Source organism: Orcinus orca, chromosome 9, assembly GCF_937001465.1.
Source record: "Orcinus orca chromosome 9, mOrcOrc1.1, whole genome shotgun sequence".
NCBI lineage: Eukaryota > Metazoa > Chordata > Mammalia > Artiodactyla > Delphinidae > Orcinus > Orcinus orca.
The window spans coordinates 447,239-459,527 of NC_064567.1; the positions used below are offsets into that span (position 1 = coordinate 447,239).

At 54.2% G+C, this 12,289-nt stretch overlaps 1 protein-coding gene across 13 annotated transcripts in view; it reads left to right on the forward strand.

Moving 5' to 3' along the window:
• Window positions 1-12,289, forward strand: part of PTPRN2 (protein tyrosine phosphatase receptor type N2) — a 692,817-nt gene that overhangs the window by 23,086 nt on the left and 657,442 nt on the right. The window contains exon 1 of one of the 13 annotated variants that reach the window (XM_049715045.1): window positions 1,256-2,661. The exons of 11 other annotated variants lie outside the window; for them this stretch is intronic. The gene's annotated coding sequence lies outside the window, so the exon portion shown is untranslated. Of the gene's footprint in view, window positions 1-1,255; window positions 2,662-12,289 lie in introns of those variants that run through there. One more of the 13 variants, XM_049715046.1, reaches the window with a different exon arrangement.

The window sequence follows — 12,289 nt, forward strand, 5'->3', positions numbered from 1 at the left end:
GGCTGTATTGGAAAGTTGCTTATTTAGCTGTTTTGACAATCTATGTCATGTAGCCACAAATATTGCCTGTATGAACCGTGTATTTGGAGGTAAAAGTTAACCATCTGAAAGTTAACCCTCGCTACATGTACAGCCAGATCCCGTTCCCCAGACCGGATGCAGCGTGGGCCACCTTCTGTCCTGGGAACCTCATGGTTTTAGAAAGGGGGAGCCTCATGCCTGTTTGGTCAGGCCTCGCCTCTCTCCCCAGGATATGGGGTTCCAAGCCCCGCACAGCCCCAGGGCTGCGGCAGACAGGATGGGCCTTGGACCTGGGTCTCCCTGTGGTTTCTCCCGAATGCAGATCCCATGGAGAAGCGAGCGCTCGCACACAGGCGCGATGTGGGCCCCGCTTGCCCCACGGCGCAGTTCTTCTCGGGTTTGCACGTGCTTCTCCTTGCTCCAGCAAGACCCTCGTTCTCCTTCGTGTCCCTGGCTGATGTAGGTCATGGAGCCTTTCCTGGGGCTAAAGGACTGGCGGCCTGCTGGCTGAGCTGGTGCTCTCCGGGCCTTACTTGCCTATAAATAAACATGTGCCAGGTGCAGCTAAAGCAAAAGGTTCTAAACGGAGATGGGGGACACAGTGGGAGGTGAGGGGATCAGGGCAGGTGCCCCGGGGGGCTCAGCTGGGACGGGGCAGGCAGGAGCCTGGCAGCCACACACAGCCTGGCGTCCTGCTGGCTCGCCACCCTGGGCTTGGGTGCTGCTCGTGTGCTCGTTCGCCTCCAAGCCTCACACAGCACAGCGGGCACTGGCGGGGGCGTGGGGTGCCCCACCCTCATGCCCTCTTGGTGGGAGTAGAGTTGCTTCAGCTTTTGCAGTGATGGTTGTGCAAGGATCTTCCCTGCTGCATTTTTCTGTTACAAAAGGATACTAGAGGGACTTCCCTGGTGGTACAGTGGTTAAGAGTCCGCCTGCCAGTGCAGGAGACATGGGTTCGAGCCCTGGTCTGGGAAGATCCCACGTGCCACGGAGCAACTAAGCCCGTGTGCCACAGCTACTGAGCCTGCGCTCTGGAGCCTGCGAGCCACGACTACTGAGCCCGCGTGCCATGACTACTGAAGCCCACGTGCCTAGAGCCCGTGCTCCACAACAAAGAGAAGCCACCGCAATGAGAAGCCCACGCACTGCAACGAAGAGTAGCCCTGCTCGCTGCAACTAGAGAAAGCCCGCACGCAGCAACAAAGACCCAGCGCAGCCAAAAATATATAAATAAATTAAAAGAAGAAAAGGATACTAGAAACAACTTACTTTTTCATAATAAGAGACTGGTTAAATGTATGCTGTATTCGTACCACAGAATCCGCAGCTGTTAGAAAGAATGAGGTGGAAGAGTCTTTGGAGCTTTGGCGAATGATACTTGGAGTAACAGTTAGCTCCCATGGAGAGCTTGCCGTGTGCCTGGCACTGCTCTGCCCTTTATCCTGGTCGTCTTGTTTAGTCCTCGCAATGGCCCTGTGATGGAGGAGCTATTCTGATGCACGTTTCATAGATACACTCAGGCACTGTGGCTTCGGCCCGAGTTCTTAACCATGATAGTAAATAGCCAGGTGTAAAGCATGACCCCACTGGCAGGTTTTAAATATATATACATACAGCCTGTAAATAGAAAAGACCGTTCATTAAAACATAGGAATCTTACGAAAGATGTCACCATCTTTTCAAAGCTTATTGGGGGATGAGATGAAGGGAGGTGAGACTGGGCCTGTAGAGTCCCCCAGGGTCTCGGGCCCCTTCTCCTTTCCCTGCCGCACTTGGGCCTGCTTCAGGCCACGGGGCTCACAGAAGGGGTGTGGCCCAAGCCGACAAGGAGGCCCAAATGTTGGAGAACGCATGTCCGGTGCTCCCGTGCAAGCTGCCGGGAGCAGCTGAATGCTGTGTGATTAGCTCCATCTGGGGGAGGCGTTCGTTGTAATCAAGTTGTATTTCCAAGGGTTTGCAGCCCAGTTGTTTTTCCAGCTTGCACCAGCTGGGTGTTGGCACTGCCTCACCCAAACTTCAGATTATGAAACATCACGGCCAATTTGCAAACTGCTGTAAGAAAAAGCCTTGCATTTCATTATGCTTTTGGTTCTTCCTGATGCTCCCTGTGTCTGTCATGTTTGAATCCTTCCTGTGTCGAACTTCAAGAAAAGGGCATCAGTGAATAGTTAATGCTGGATGATCAGTCAGTGATTCTGCCTTTTCCAAGAGGCCACTTCAGGATGCCGCCCCCCGCCGCTGCCCCCAGGACTTTAGCTGTGAGTTTGCAGTTGTGCCTTGGTGGCAGGGATTTCAGCTCTTGGGTCACGCCATGCCGGGGGCGCCTTCTTCCTTGCCTGCGTGAGGCAGAGGGGGCTCTCTGTGCGTGAGGGTTTGGCTATGGTGGGCAATTCCTCTGCAGCCAGGAGGACCGCTCCCTGCCCCAGGGAACAACGGCTGTGGGAAATACCGAGCTACCAGTGTTTCCAAACCAAGCTTGTGTCCGCTCACCAGATGCGCAGCAAAGCCAGTCTACTGACTTGAGGTTGTAGTGAAGGGAAATACAGTGTTTACTGCAGGGCCAAGCATGGAGAACAGGCAGCTCGTGCTCAGAAGACCCAAACTCCCTGCTGGCTTTCAGGGAGGGCTTTTAAAGACAAGGTAAGAGAGAGGGTCACAGGGTATGTGATCAGCTCGTGCACAATTCTCTGATTGGTTGGTGTTTTGGGAATCTCAGTCATCAACCCTCTGGTTCTAACTGGTCTGGGGTCTATGGGCTGGTGGTCAGCAGTTAACTTCTTCCACCTGGTGGGAGTTTCTGTATCTGCAAAACAGCTCAAGGATATGGCTCAGGACATTATCTATAGCCCTTGGGAAGGAACTGAAGGTCCCTGACTTTGTTTTATGGCTAAACTCTTATTTTGTCTTGCTTGACTGTTTTTCTTTGTCTCTGCACTTTCTCATTTTTCTGATTAAATTTGCTCTTTGGAACTTGGGGAGGGCCTAGGTGGCTAAACCTTTTTTATAAACGAGGTGGGGGACACAAGGGCAGTGGTCTGTCCCCAGGAAGGCCCCTCAGGGTCCTGCTTGGGCTCACCAGCCTCTGCCATCCACTGATGCTGAGACAGATCAGGGAGAGATCCTGTGCTTTTGCAGGACATGGTACTCAGTATAAAGAAGGCTTTTTATGTCTTTGGTTTGGTGTTTAGTTAATCTGCTCCATCCACATATGTGGTTTTGAGCTGGGTCCCATCACGTTCTGGCACGGGCCCTCTGCAGCGCTCATCACGGCGTCGATCCTGGATTCCTGCTGCAGGCCTTCCAGCCCCGTGTGACCGGTGGGGTTGGCGGTACAACAGAAGACGCGCTTCGTGAGTTATTGAGCCGGTGGTAGCTGAAGAGCTTCCCTCTCACGGTGTCTGTCAGCACACTGTCCTTCGTCAGGCCTCCCGCGCGAGTGCCAGCACGTGCGGGGAGGATTGGAGGTGCTGCTGTCAGCGCTAAACGACTGTTCATAGGGAAACTTTACCCTAACGCTGGCTTTGTCTGTGGGAGGTGGAGGGGGTGTCCTAATGCAGACAGGCCCTGGGTGTGACTGTGTTGACTCAGATTTTGTTTGCTGCTGTGGTCAATTTCACGATCACTTCTCGTGCGAAGGGAAGGTGGAGCCAGGCTCTACGCCCCTGTCCCCACCTCAGAGGACGGGGGCTGGAGGTCACGCGAGCCCCTTAGAAGGCTCGTGTCCGTCGGCCTCTCTGCTGACGCCCTTGGCACTAGATTTGCGGTCGCAGGTCTCACCCTGTTGGAATCTGTCTGTGGAGACTTCCGTCTGCGGGCGTCCTCCAGGCTCCTCTATCAGTGACCACCCTCACCCAAACCGTGGCATTCCGGCCAAGCATGCGCAACGGGGAAACCAATGTGATTTCAGGCGTGGCATGTTCGCCCCGGGGATATCTGCCTCGTGAGCAGCGTGTTGTCTAAAATGGGTGCTCAAACTGAGACGTTATTGAGTCACCGGGGATGGTGTTAGAATGTGGCTGCAGGTTCGGACCCTCTGGGACCACACTTAGAAAGTGTGGTCTGAATCACCGTTGAAGCACTGGGCTAAGCAAGGAACCCCATGTTGCTTGGGGATCAGGAGAAAGTTTGCTTTAAAAGAGAGAAATGAAATAACACTAAAACTTGCTGGACCACTTGGTCTTTTCTTTAAAAAGCCTGGTGTGCGCAAATAAAACACACAGATATTGGAGGTTGCCCACGGTCAGCTGAAGCAGACGTTTCCCCATCTCACAAAGGAAGGGCTGAGAGCCCCTCCCCAAACAGCTGTCAGGGGCTCATTATCTCTCAGACCTGAGGCGCTTTGCTTTTCTATAGCAGTAGGTGTTGCAAATCTGTGATTTTGAAAAATACCCTGAAGTGTTCATCAGAGCTGTTGCGTTGTTCCTTTTGGAACATTGCAGAGTTCTGGCTTCAGGGAACTGTGACAAAGTTGGACACGTGCCCTGAGCCTCATAATCTTTCTGAATTTTTGAGATGTATTGACTTGGTCAAGTTTACAAGGGGGGGATTTAGTAAAACTAAAACCCAGGGCTCCTGACCCCCAGACCTGGGCCTTTCACCATTCAGCTCCCGTTCGTGGAACACCTACGTGTGCGGGGATTTTACTGGCAAGTGTCAGTGAGCCTTCCTGACGTGGATGAAGGGAAGCACTGAGCGGGAGCTGGCCATCTGCACTTGAGTCCTTCAGGGCGGGGCGCTTCTGGGAGCGAGAGACGCCATCACCAGTGGTCTCACTGCGATTGGGCGGCGCTGCGTGGTATGGCCAGGCCCCATGGCTTTGTCCACTTGCTCCAAGGCCAGGTCTGTTATGGGGCTTCAAAGGTCCACTGTTTCATTTAGCACTTCCTTGACAACAGCATCCGGGGAACAAACCCAGGGGAAGTCACGGCACCTGCCAGAGGCCACGCAGGGCCCAAGAGGCAGGGCGGCACCCTTGCTGGGGGGTGGCGTGGGACCTGGGGTCAGGGTCACCTGGTGCCACGGGGGCCTCTGGGGGGGACCCTGGGTGCAGAGGGGCAGGAGTGGGAGCTGCCTGTGTCTAGGGCAGAGCGACAACAGCCTCCTTTTTAATCCCCACCATCGCCCATGTTCTCATCGAATCCCTGTAGCCGGTGGGCTCCACGTGGACCTGGATGAGTAGTGGCGGGCCGTCCTCCTGGCCTGCGCGGCGGGCGTCCAAGCAGGGCTTTATCTGCGGGTGCTGGGCAGGGACGGGCCGCCCGGCTCCTCCCGGTCTTAAGTTTGGCTCAGCGCTGTTGTCGTAACTGATACCAGGCCGGGGTTTTGTGCGCTCTGGGTTTCCTTCCCTTGGAGTCTGTAGATCTGCCGGCCTTCGTGAATCTGCTGCCTTGCATTATTTACGGAGGAATTGGATCCACAGAGATAACTCCTGGGGGAGGAGTGACAAGTGTTGGTTGTGGGTCTCTCCCTTCCGAGAGCACACACGAGGTAAACGGACATTTTTATTCAGGGACCGTGGCTTTCCCAGGGGGTCGATTAGCCTTTACGTTTATTGCTGCAGACGGTGCATGGAGCCAAGCACAGCCCTTGACAAGTGTCTGCAAAGCGCTGTGGACGGGGCAGGGCTGTGGGTAGACTTACGGTTGACGGCTCTGAAGGTGGACAGAGGACATTAGGGTGCAGCGCTGGGGTGAACTCAGTGTTCCCAGAACTCTGCATTAAGGGTCCTCCATTTCCAAGGTGAATCTGCTGTCTGACCCATTAGAAGACCGCTCTGAGGGGCTTGGGTCTTCCAGAAAAGGAAGCAAAAATAAACCAATAGGAAGGAAGTCACCTTTGCCTGCACAGAGGTGAATGCCGTGGGGTGTCTGCTGTGCGGTGAGCAGGACGGGGGACTCTGAGGTCTGCGGGGGGGGGAGAGCAGGCGGTTCTGTGCGTTTCCGGCCTGCTTAGCGGCCTGCCCGCCTGCACTTGCTTGGTGGCCTTGCCCTGGGGGAGGAGGGCTCTGGACACGCCTGGGCTGCTTTCCTGCTCAGCCAGTGACTGCCCCCCACGCACGCGTCCTGGGGAGTGATGGTGTGACCAAGTGACCGCGACGGTGGGAGACACACAGGAGCGCTGATCAAGCCCACGCCCTCCCGGCTGCTGGCACAGGGGGGCACTGGTGGGGGGTGACAGCTGGGGCTTCCATGCAAGGTCATTCTGGCCTGTCTCCTTCCTCCGCATTGGCCCTCTGAGCACCTCAGAGATAATTCATTTCTCCGGGGACAGAGGCTGCCTCTGTCCAGCAAGCACGTGCTTTCAGAGAGTGACGCTGGAGGGCAGCCAGCTGGACTCCTCCAGGGGTCTTTACGTGTTGCTCGCGGCAATTTGTTAAAAGGTCCAAAGCTGTGCTCAAAGCTTGTGCTTCAGGAACCCTCATCTCCGATGCAGGTGGGAATCTCAAGATGCTGGAATGTTCTCTGTATGTGGAACTGAAGCCGGGTCCTCTGTGCCTCTCACCCAAGAGGGTGCAGTCAATGGCCGAGACTCCCTTTTGCTTTCTTGCTCCAGGAGGACACACCCAGTCCCCAGATTCCTCATTTCTTGTCACTGTGCCCTGCTGGCGTCTCAGAGTCCCCCTAGAACATGACACAGGCTGGCCTGAGCCTCTGGCCGTGTTGCTGTCCAGTTTGTTGTGGGCTCTCCCTGGGTGTTGGTGAGGAGCTCAGGCTTGTATCTTCTGATCTACTGGATGTTCCGGTAGCACCAGGAATTCCTGCGAGAGTGAGTGGCTGACATGTGCCTTGGAAGTCTACATTTCTGAGTCTCAGTTTCCTCAAATATAAAACGGGCAGTGCAGTGCCTACCCCATAGGGCCGGGAGGAGTGAATGAAATAACGTGGAGTAACATCGAGCACTGATGGCACTCAGCAGGCTAAATTTATCAGCGGCCTGTCACTCAGCAAGCTGGTCAGCTGGAGCTCAGTTGCCAGCTGCTCGGGGTCAAACGTTTTGGCAAAGGCCCAGAGTGCAGATGTTCCAATTAAAATGTAAATGCTTTGCTAACAGAGGTGACACAGTTATGTCTTAATACTAAAGTGAGTGCTGAGCTTCCTGGCAGACAAAGCAAAAACAAAAACTCATCAGATCACACGATTTATATTTGCCGATCAAAGGAAGCGTCGCAAAGAAACTGAATGTGCACCTTTGTCTTGGCAAAGGCCCCGCCCCGGGCGTGGGAATCACCTTTGAGCTTCTCGTGGGAAAGTTCACTGAAGTGACCTCAGGTCAGAGCTGGGCCCTGAGTGGGAGAAGTGCATCCAACCGCACAGAGAAGGGCAGAGAGGACGCCAGAGGGCCAGGTCCAGCATCACCGTCCTGCTCCTGCGTCGAGCGGAGCCGGCCTGGCTCAGGTGTGTGTGGGCGTCTGACCAGGCTTGGTCTCCAGCTGTTATTACTGCTGAATTATGTCTTGTAAAACCTGAGGGTCTTAAAGGAAAAGGGGGCGTGATGAGATCCGGAGGGGACAGCAGCCGGGAGCGGCGGACAGTCCACTGGTCGTGGGCTCCTTGACCGCGGCTCCTTGCTTCCCCTCAGGGGGTCTTGTGTTGCGTCTGCACCACTCCAGTAGCTGGTGCAAAGGCTCAGGAAGCAGTCCCCTGGCGATGTTTCGAGATGGCACTAATTTGAGGCCCCACAGACGCCTCCCTGGGACGGAAGGTGACCGTGTCAGTCCTGGGAAGGGTGTAGGGAAGAGGAGGAAAAGACATGTGAATTTTACTTGGAAGGAGGGTTTATGTAGGAGCGAGAGATTTTCTGGGCTTTGCGTGTGTTCTGAGCAGTTATTTTGGAGGGCAGAGTTTGATGGAAGCACTGACGTGGCCAGTGGCTGCACCCCACCCGCCCCCTCTTCGGACCTTCGTTGGCTCCACCTGGCGTTGCCTCGGTGTTGCCAGGAGCCCGGGAAGGCCGGCAGTGGAACGGTGCGGGCACCGCCTGCTCCTAGCACCTTCTGGAAGCATTCTCATGCGGGTTCCCGTGATGTGACAAAGGCCAGGCAGGAGACAGGATGGTGGTTCCCCAAAAAGCCAGATGTTTTTACATGTCTAACTGCCCCTCGATGTTACTCAGCTGGGTAGAGGGTTAGGTACTGAGATTTGGGGAGTTAAACTATTCCTATTTGCTTTTTTAAAGGGTTGGTGATAAGATAAGTTAAAAAAACATGTTAAGTAAAATCTTAGAAAAAGAGGAAACCATCAAATTCCCAAAGCCGACTGGATAATGAGGCTGCTGGCTCCAGCAGTGACAGACGACAGCCAGGTGTCTCAGGTGGAAACGGACTTTCTGACCGTGACACACTGAGCTGCGCGGGAGAGCTCTGAACGCTTCGCATGGCGCTCGTCTGGGCTTGGTGATTGTTCTGGGTGGGTTTGTGGGGGAAGGCGGAGCCCCCCAGGGTCGCATCTCCGCACAGCCCCACCCTTTGTGTGCCAGGCTCACAGAAAGCCCCTCGGTCTATGACGACACAGCCACAGCCCCCACACGCCTCCCCGAGTCTTGGGGCCTGGCGTGCCGCGCCGGCAGTGGGTGCGGAGCCCGCCGAGGAGCGCCCCTCAGGGAAGGGGAGAGGGCTCCCCCGACTTGTGGAGGTTGGAGGTGGGTAGGGCTCCAGACACACCAGCCACGGTCCTGGCTGCACTTTTGGCAAAGGACTGGGAAGCTGTTAGCTAGGAACTAAAATTGGCTCTTCAAGTTAAGGACTGGGTGAAGGACACCAGAGGTCTACCCTGCAGGGTATCCAAATGCTTTCTTCTGACGGACGCTCTGAGGTCACATACAGGGTCAGCCTGGGAGGGGTTGTCCCCTCCCCCTGTGGCAGCGCTCAGCCCCACAATCACAAGGCAAGGCGGGCTGGGGCTCAGGCCCGTGTGCAGGGCCCCGGATGCTGGTTTGTGTTAAGTATTTCCTGGCGCTCACTGCGTTTGCAATTAGGCCTCACACAGAAGTGAAGTGTGGTTTTGGATAATGCTGGATTAAATGTAAGATCATGTTTGTATCTGCACGTGCCAAAGTGCAAATATTATAATTTCAAATGTTCTGCCATCTTGGCAGGAGTTTTTTTTTTTTTTTTTTTTAAGATGATGCAGTTACCCTCAGTCCTGTTTTTCCATCACATACCAGGGTGTTTTTAGTTATCATAAGAAGGGAAATAAGATACAAAAAAAGAAATCGAGCTGTTTGTGGCATGCTGACCTTTCTGAGGGTTTTATGAAACCGAAACAGTGACCAGAGGGATAGATGGAGTGGCTTTGCTCTGGCTCCGCCCACCTTCCCGAGCAACCTCCGCAGGCTGTGAGGGTGCAGCGGGCTGTGCCCGGTGAGGCCAACAGCAGGGCTCCCACCTTCCCTGCTCGGCTCTGCTGTGACCAGTGGCCGACAGCAGCTATTCCCTCAGCTCCCTGGGTCTCAGTTTTCCTGTTTGAAAAGTGAATGGATTGAACAGACCAGTATTTTTAAAGTGGGAGAATCTTTTCTTCAAACGAAATTTGATGAAAGCGTTCACAGGGAAAGCATGCTTACTGTCCTGGGAGCGCGCAGGGGCCGCGGAGGCCCTGGCTTACCCGCCGTGGGTCGCCTCCCGGCAGTGCCTGCCCAGCAGTGACCTTCAGAGCTCGGGGATCGGCGAGCTTGTATCTGCCGCGAGGGCCCGGCTCCCCTGTTCCTGGAGGCTTCAGAGCAAAGCCTCGATAAGTCAAGAAGGAGCCCTTCTCTACACACAGAACCCGAAGGCGCAGATCCGTCGACAGCGAGTATTAGCGTTTCATAAAACGTGATTGTAGAGATTTCCATCATTAATATCTGAAGAAGAAGAAGGCGGCTTGCAGGCTTTCTGACAGAGTGAGGTTGTGGCGTTTAGCATGGAGCTGAAGGGCGGCGGGGCTGGCACTGCCGTTCCTCCCCGGCTGCGCCGGAAAGCGGCCGTGGGCAGCTGGCTGCTGCCTGCTCTGGTCTGTCCTCGCCCGAGAGCCACGCTCACTCGCAGAGCCAGAGGACCACCCACCGGCGAGTGTGTGTGTGCCCAGAAAAGTGCCCCAGAGAAGTCAGGATGAAGTAACAGAAATAAGGGAGCTGGTTTCTTGGGACTGATGAAAGATCTAGAAAACATGTCCAGTTTTATTTTTTTAAAGAATGTAGCTAAAGCCAGACAGACATATTTTTGGTCTCCTCTTCTTCCTTAGGGACCTTACTTTATGTATATATATATACATATGTATATATAACATGTATATATATATATAAATGTTAGTAATTAGCATATTAATTGGTAGTTTGAAAGTGCATGCTTGTAATAAAGCAGTGTCTGTGGTTTCAAGTAGGTTAGACCAGTTTGCTTCATAAATCAATTTAACAAACCACACCTTAGCAACAATCCTAAATTCTGTGCAAATGCCGTGTGGGAGTGAAGCCTTGCTCTCTCTTTGTGTTCTTCTGTCTTTCTTTCAGTTTCTCCAAGTTGGCCCCCTCCCCCTTCCAACGCAGTCTCCTTTTGTAGCACTGCAGCCCTTTTTCATTCTCAGCTGTGGCAAGCTTTAGTAAGCATTTCGATTTTCTTCAATTCACTTAGCTAAACCTTAAAAAAAATTAACTACTGTTCACAACTTGGTAGAATTATAGCCAGATTTTGCAGAGAGCTTGTGAAATGGCAGCCAGATGGCTATGGAGTCTGAGTCTTACTCTGGAAACCGTAGCAGGTTTTCTGTCTTGATGACGTTCTGTGTGTGAGCTCACCTGGTTTGGGGGCCCGGCACCCCGTTTGTGCCAGCGACGCTTGTGTCACACAGCGGGACGGAAGGAGGGGGCACCCGACCCTGGGGTGAAGCATTGGGGCAGGACTGGGCAGGACTGAGTGAATAACTGCTGCTTTTCTGGTGTTTGGACTTGAATTTTAGAAAACAAATTATGCTTGCAGTGCTTCTGGGCAGATCAAGCCCGGTGGGTTACCTGCTGTTGCAGTCCTGACTCTCAGGACGGTGCTGCCCACCAAGCACCAGCTGAGGCTGTGGGCACTTCAGGTGGCACATGGTGGCGGAAAGCCCTACAGGAGCCCACGAATGTCACTTCGACATTTATAACAAAACTCTGCCCTCCATCTTCCAGAGGAGAGGCTGGCATATGAAGTACCATAGTGCCAGGCACTCTGACGGTATGCTTTACTCGGGTATTTTGTGACCATACAGCCAGGATCAGACCTGGATTCCAGTCCCCGCACCGATTATTGGCTGTGCAGCCTCAGACAGATCATTTAACCTCTCAGAGCCTCAGTTTCCCCATCTGTGAAATGGGGACTTCTGTCTTGCTGGTTGTTGTGAGGATTAAATGAGGTCATTTATGGAAAGCACTCTGTGGTTGGAACTCAAGAAATACTTGATAGGGACTTCCCTGGTGGAGCAGTGGTTAAGAATCTGCCTGCCAATACGGGGGACAGGGGTTCGAGCCCTGGTCCGGGAAGATCCCACGTGCCGCGGAGCAACTAAGCCCGTGCACCACAGTTACTGAACCTGCGCTCTAGAGCCCATGAGCCACAACTACTGAAGCCCGTGTGCCTTACGCGACAAGAGAAGCCACCACAATAAGAAGCCCGCACACTGCAACGATGAGTAGCCCCTGCTCGCCGCAACTAGAGAAAGCCCGCGTGCAGCAACGAAGACCCAATGCAGCCAAAAAAAAGGGAAATACTTGATAAATGTGACACATTATCACTAGATGTCAGATGGCCATAACTGAAGGTGTAACCCTGTAGATAGATGCGGGCACATGATAACTTGTTTGGTTGATCTGAATGGAAGGAAAAACTCGTGAGATTTTAAGGGTGGAAGAGGCACCAGTGGTGGGTAGGTGTTTGGGCACCCCCAGGGTGCACAGGGAGGCCTGGGGCCACCACGTCACTGCCCCGAAGTCCCAGGGTCTGTGCTGCCTCCATCCTGGAGAAGGGAGGGCGCTGTGCCGGATGTCCCCGAGCCCTGCACTTGCCAGCCCTCCTCAGGCGCGCGGGGGAGGGGCGCCCTCCTTAGAAATCCCAGCGCTCGCAAGCCCTGTTCCCCGGATGATGGAGGGGGCGTGCAGCCAGCTCCTCACCCACGAGGCCCCACCTGCGGACGTGCCTTGTGTTGTAGACTTAGGCAGGGAGCCAGGTGCCTTCGCAGCCCCGGGGACACTTGGCTGGTAGCCTGAGCTCCAGGCTGAGTCTTCTGTTTGAGGGTGATGTCAGTGACTTAGGAGTCTGAGG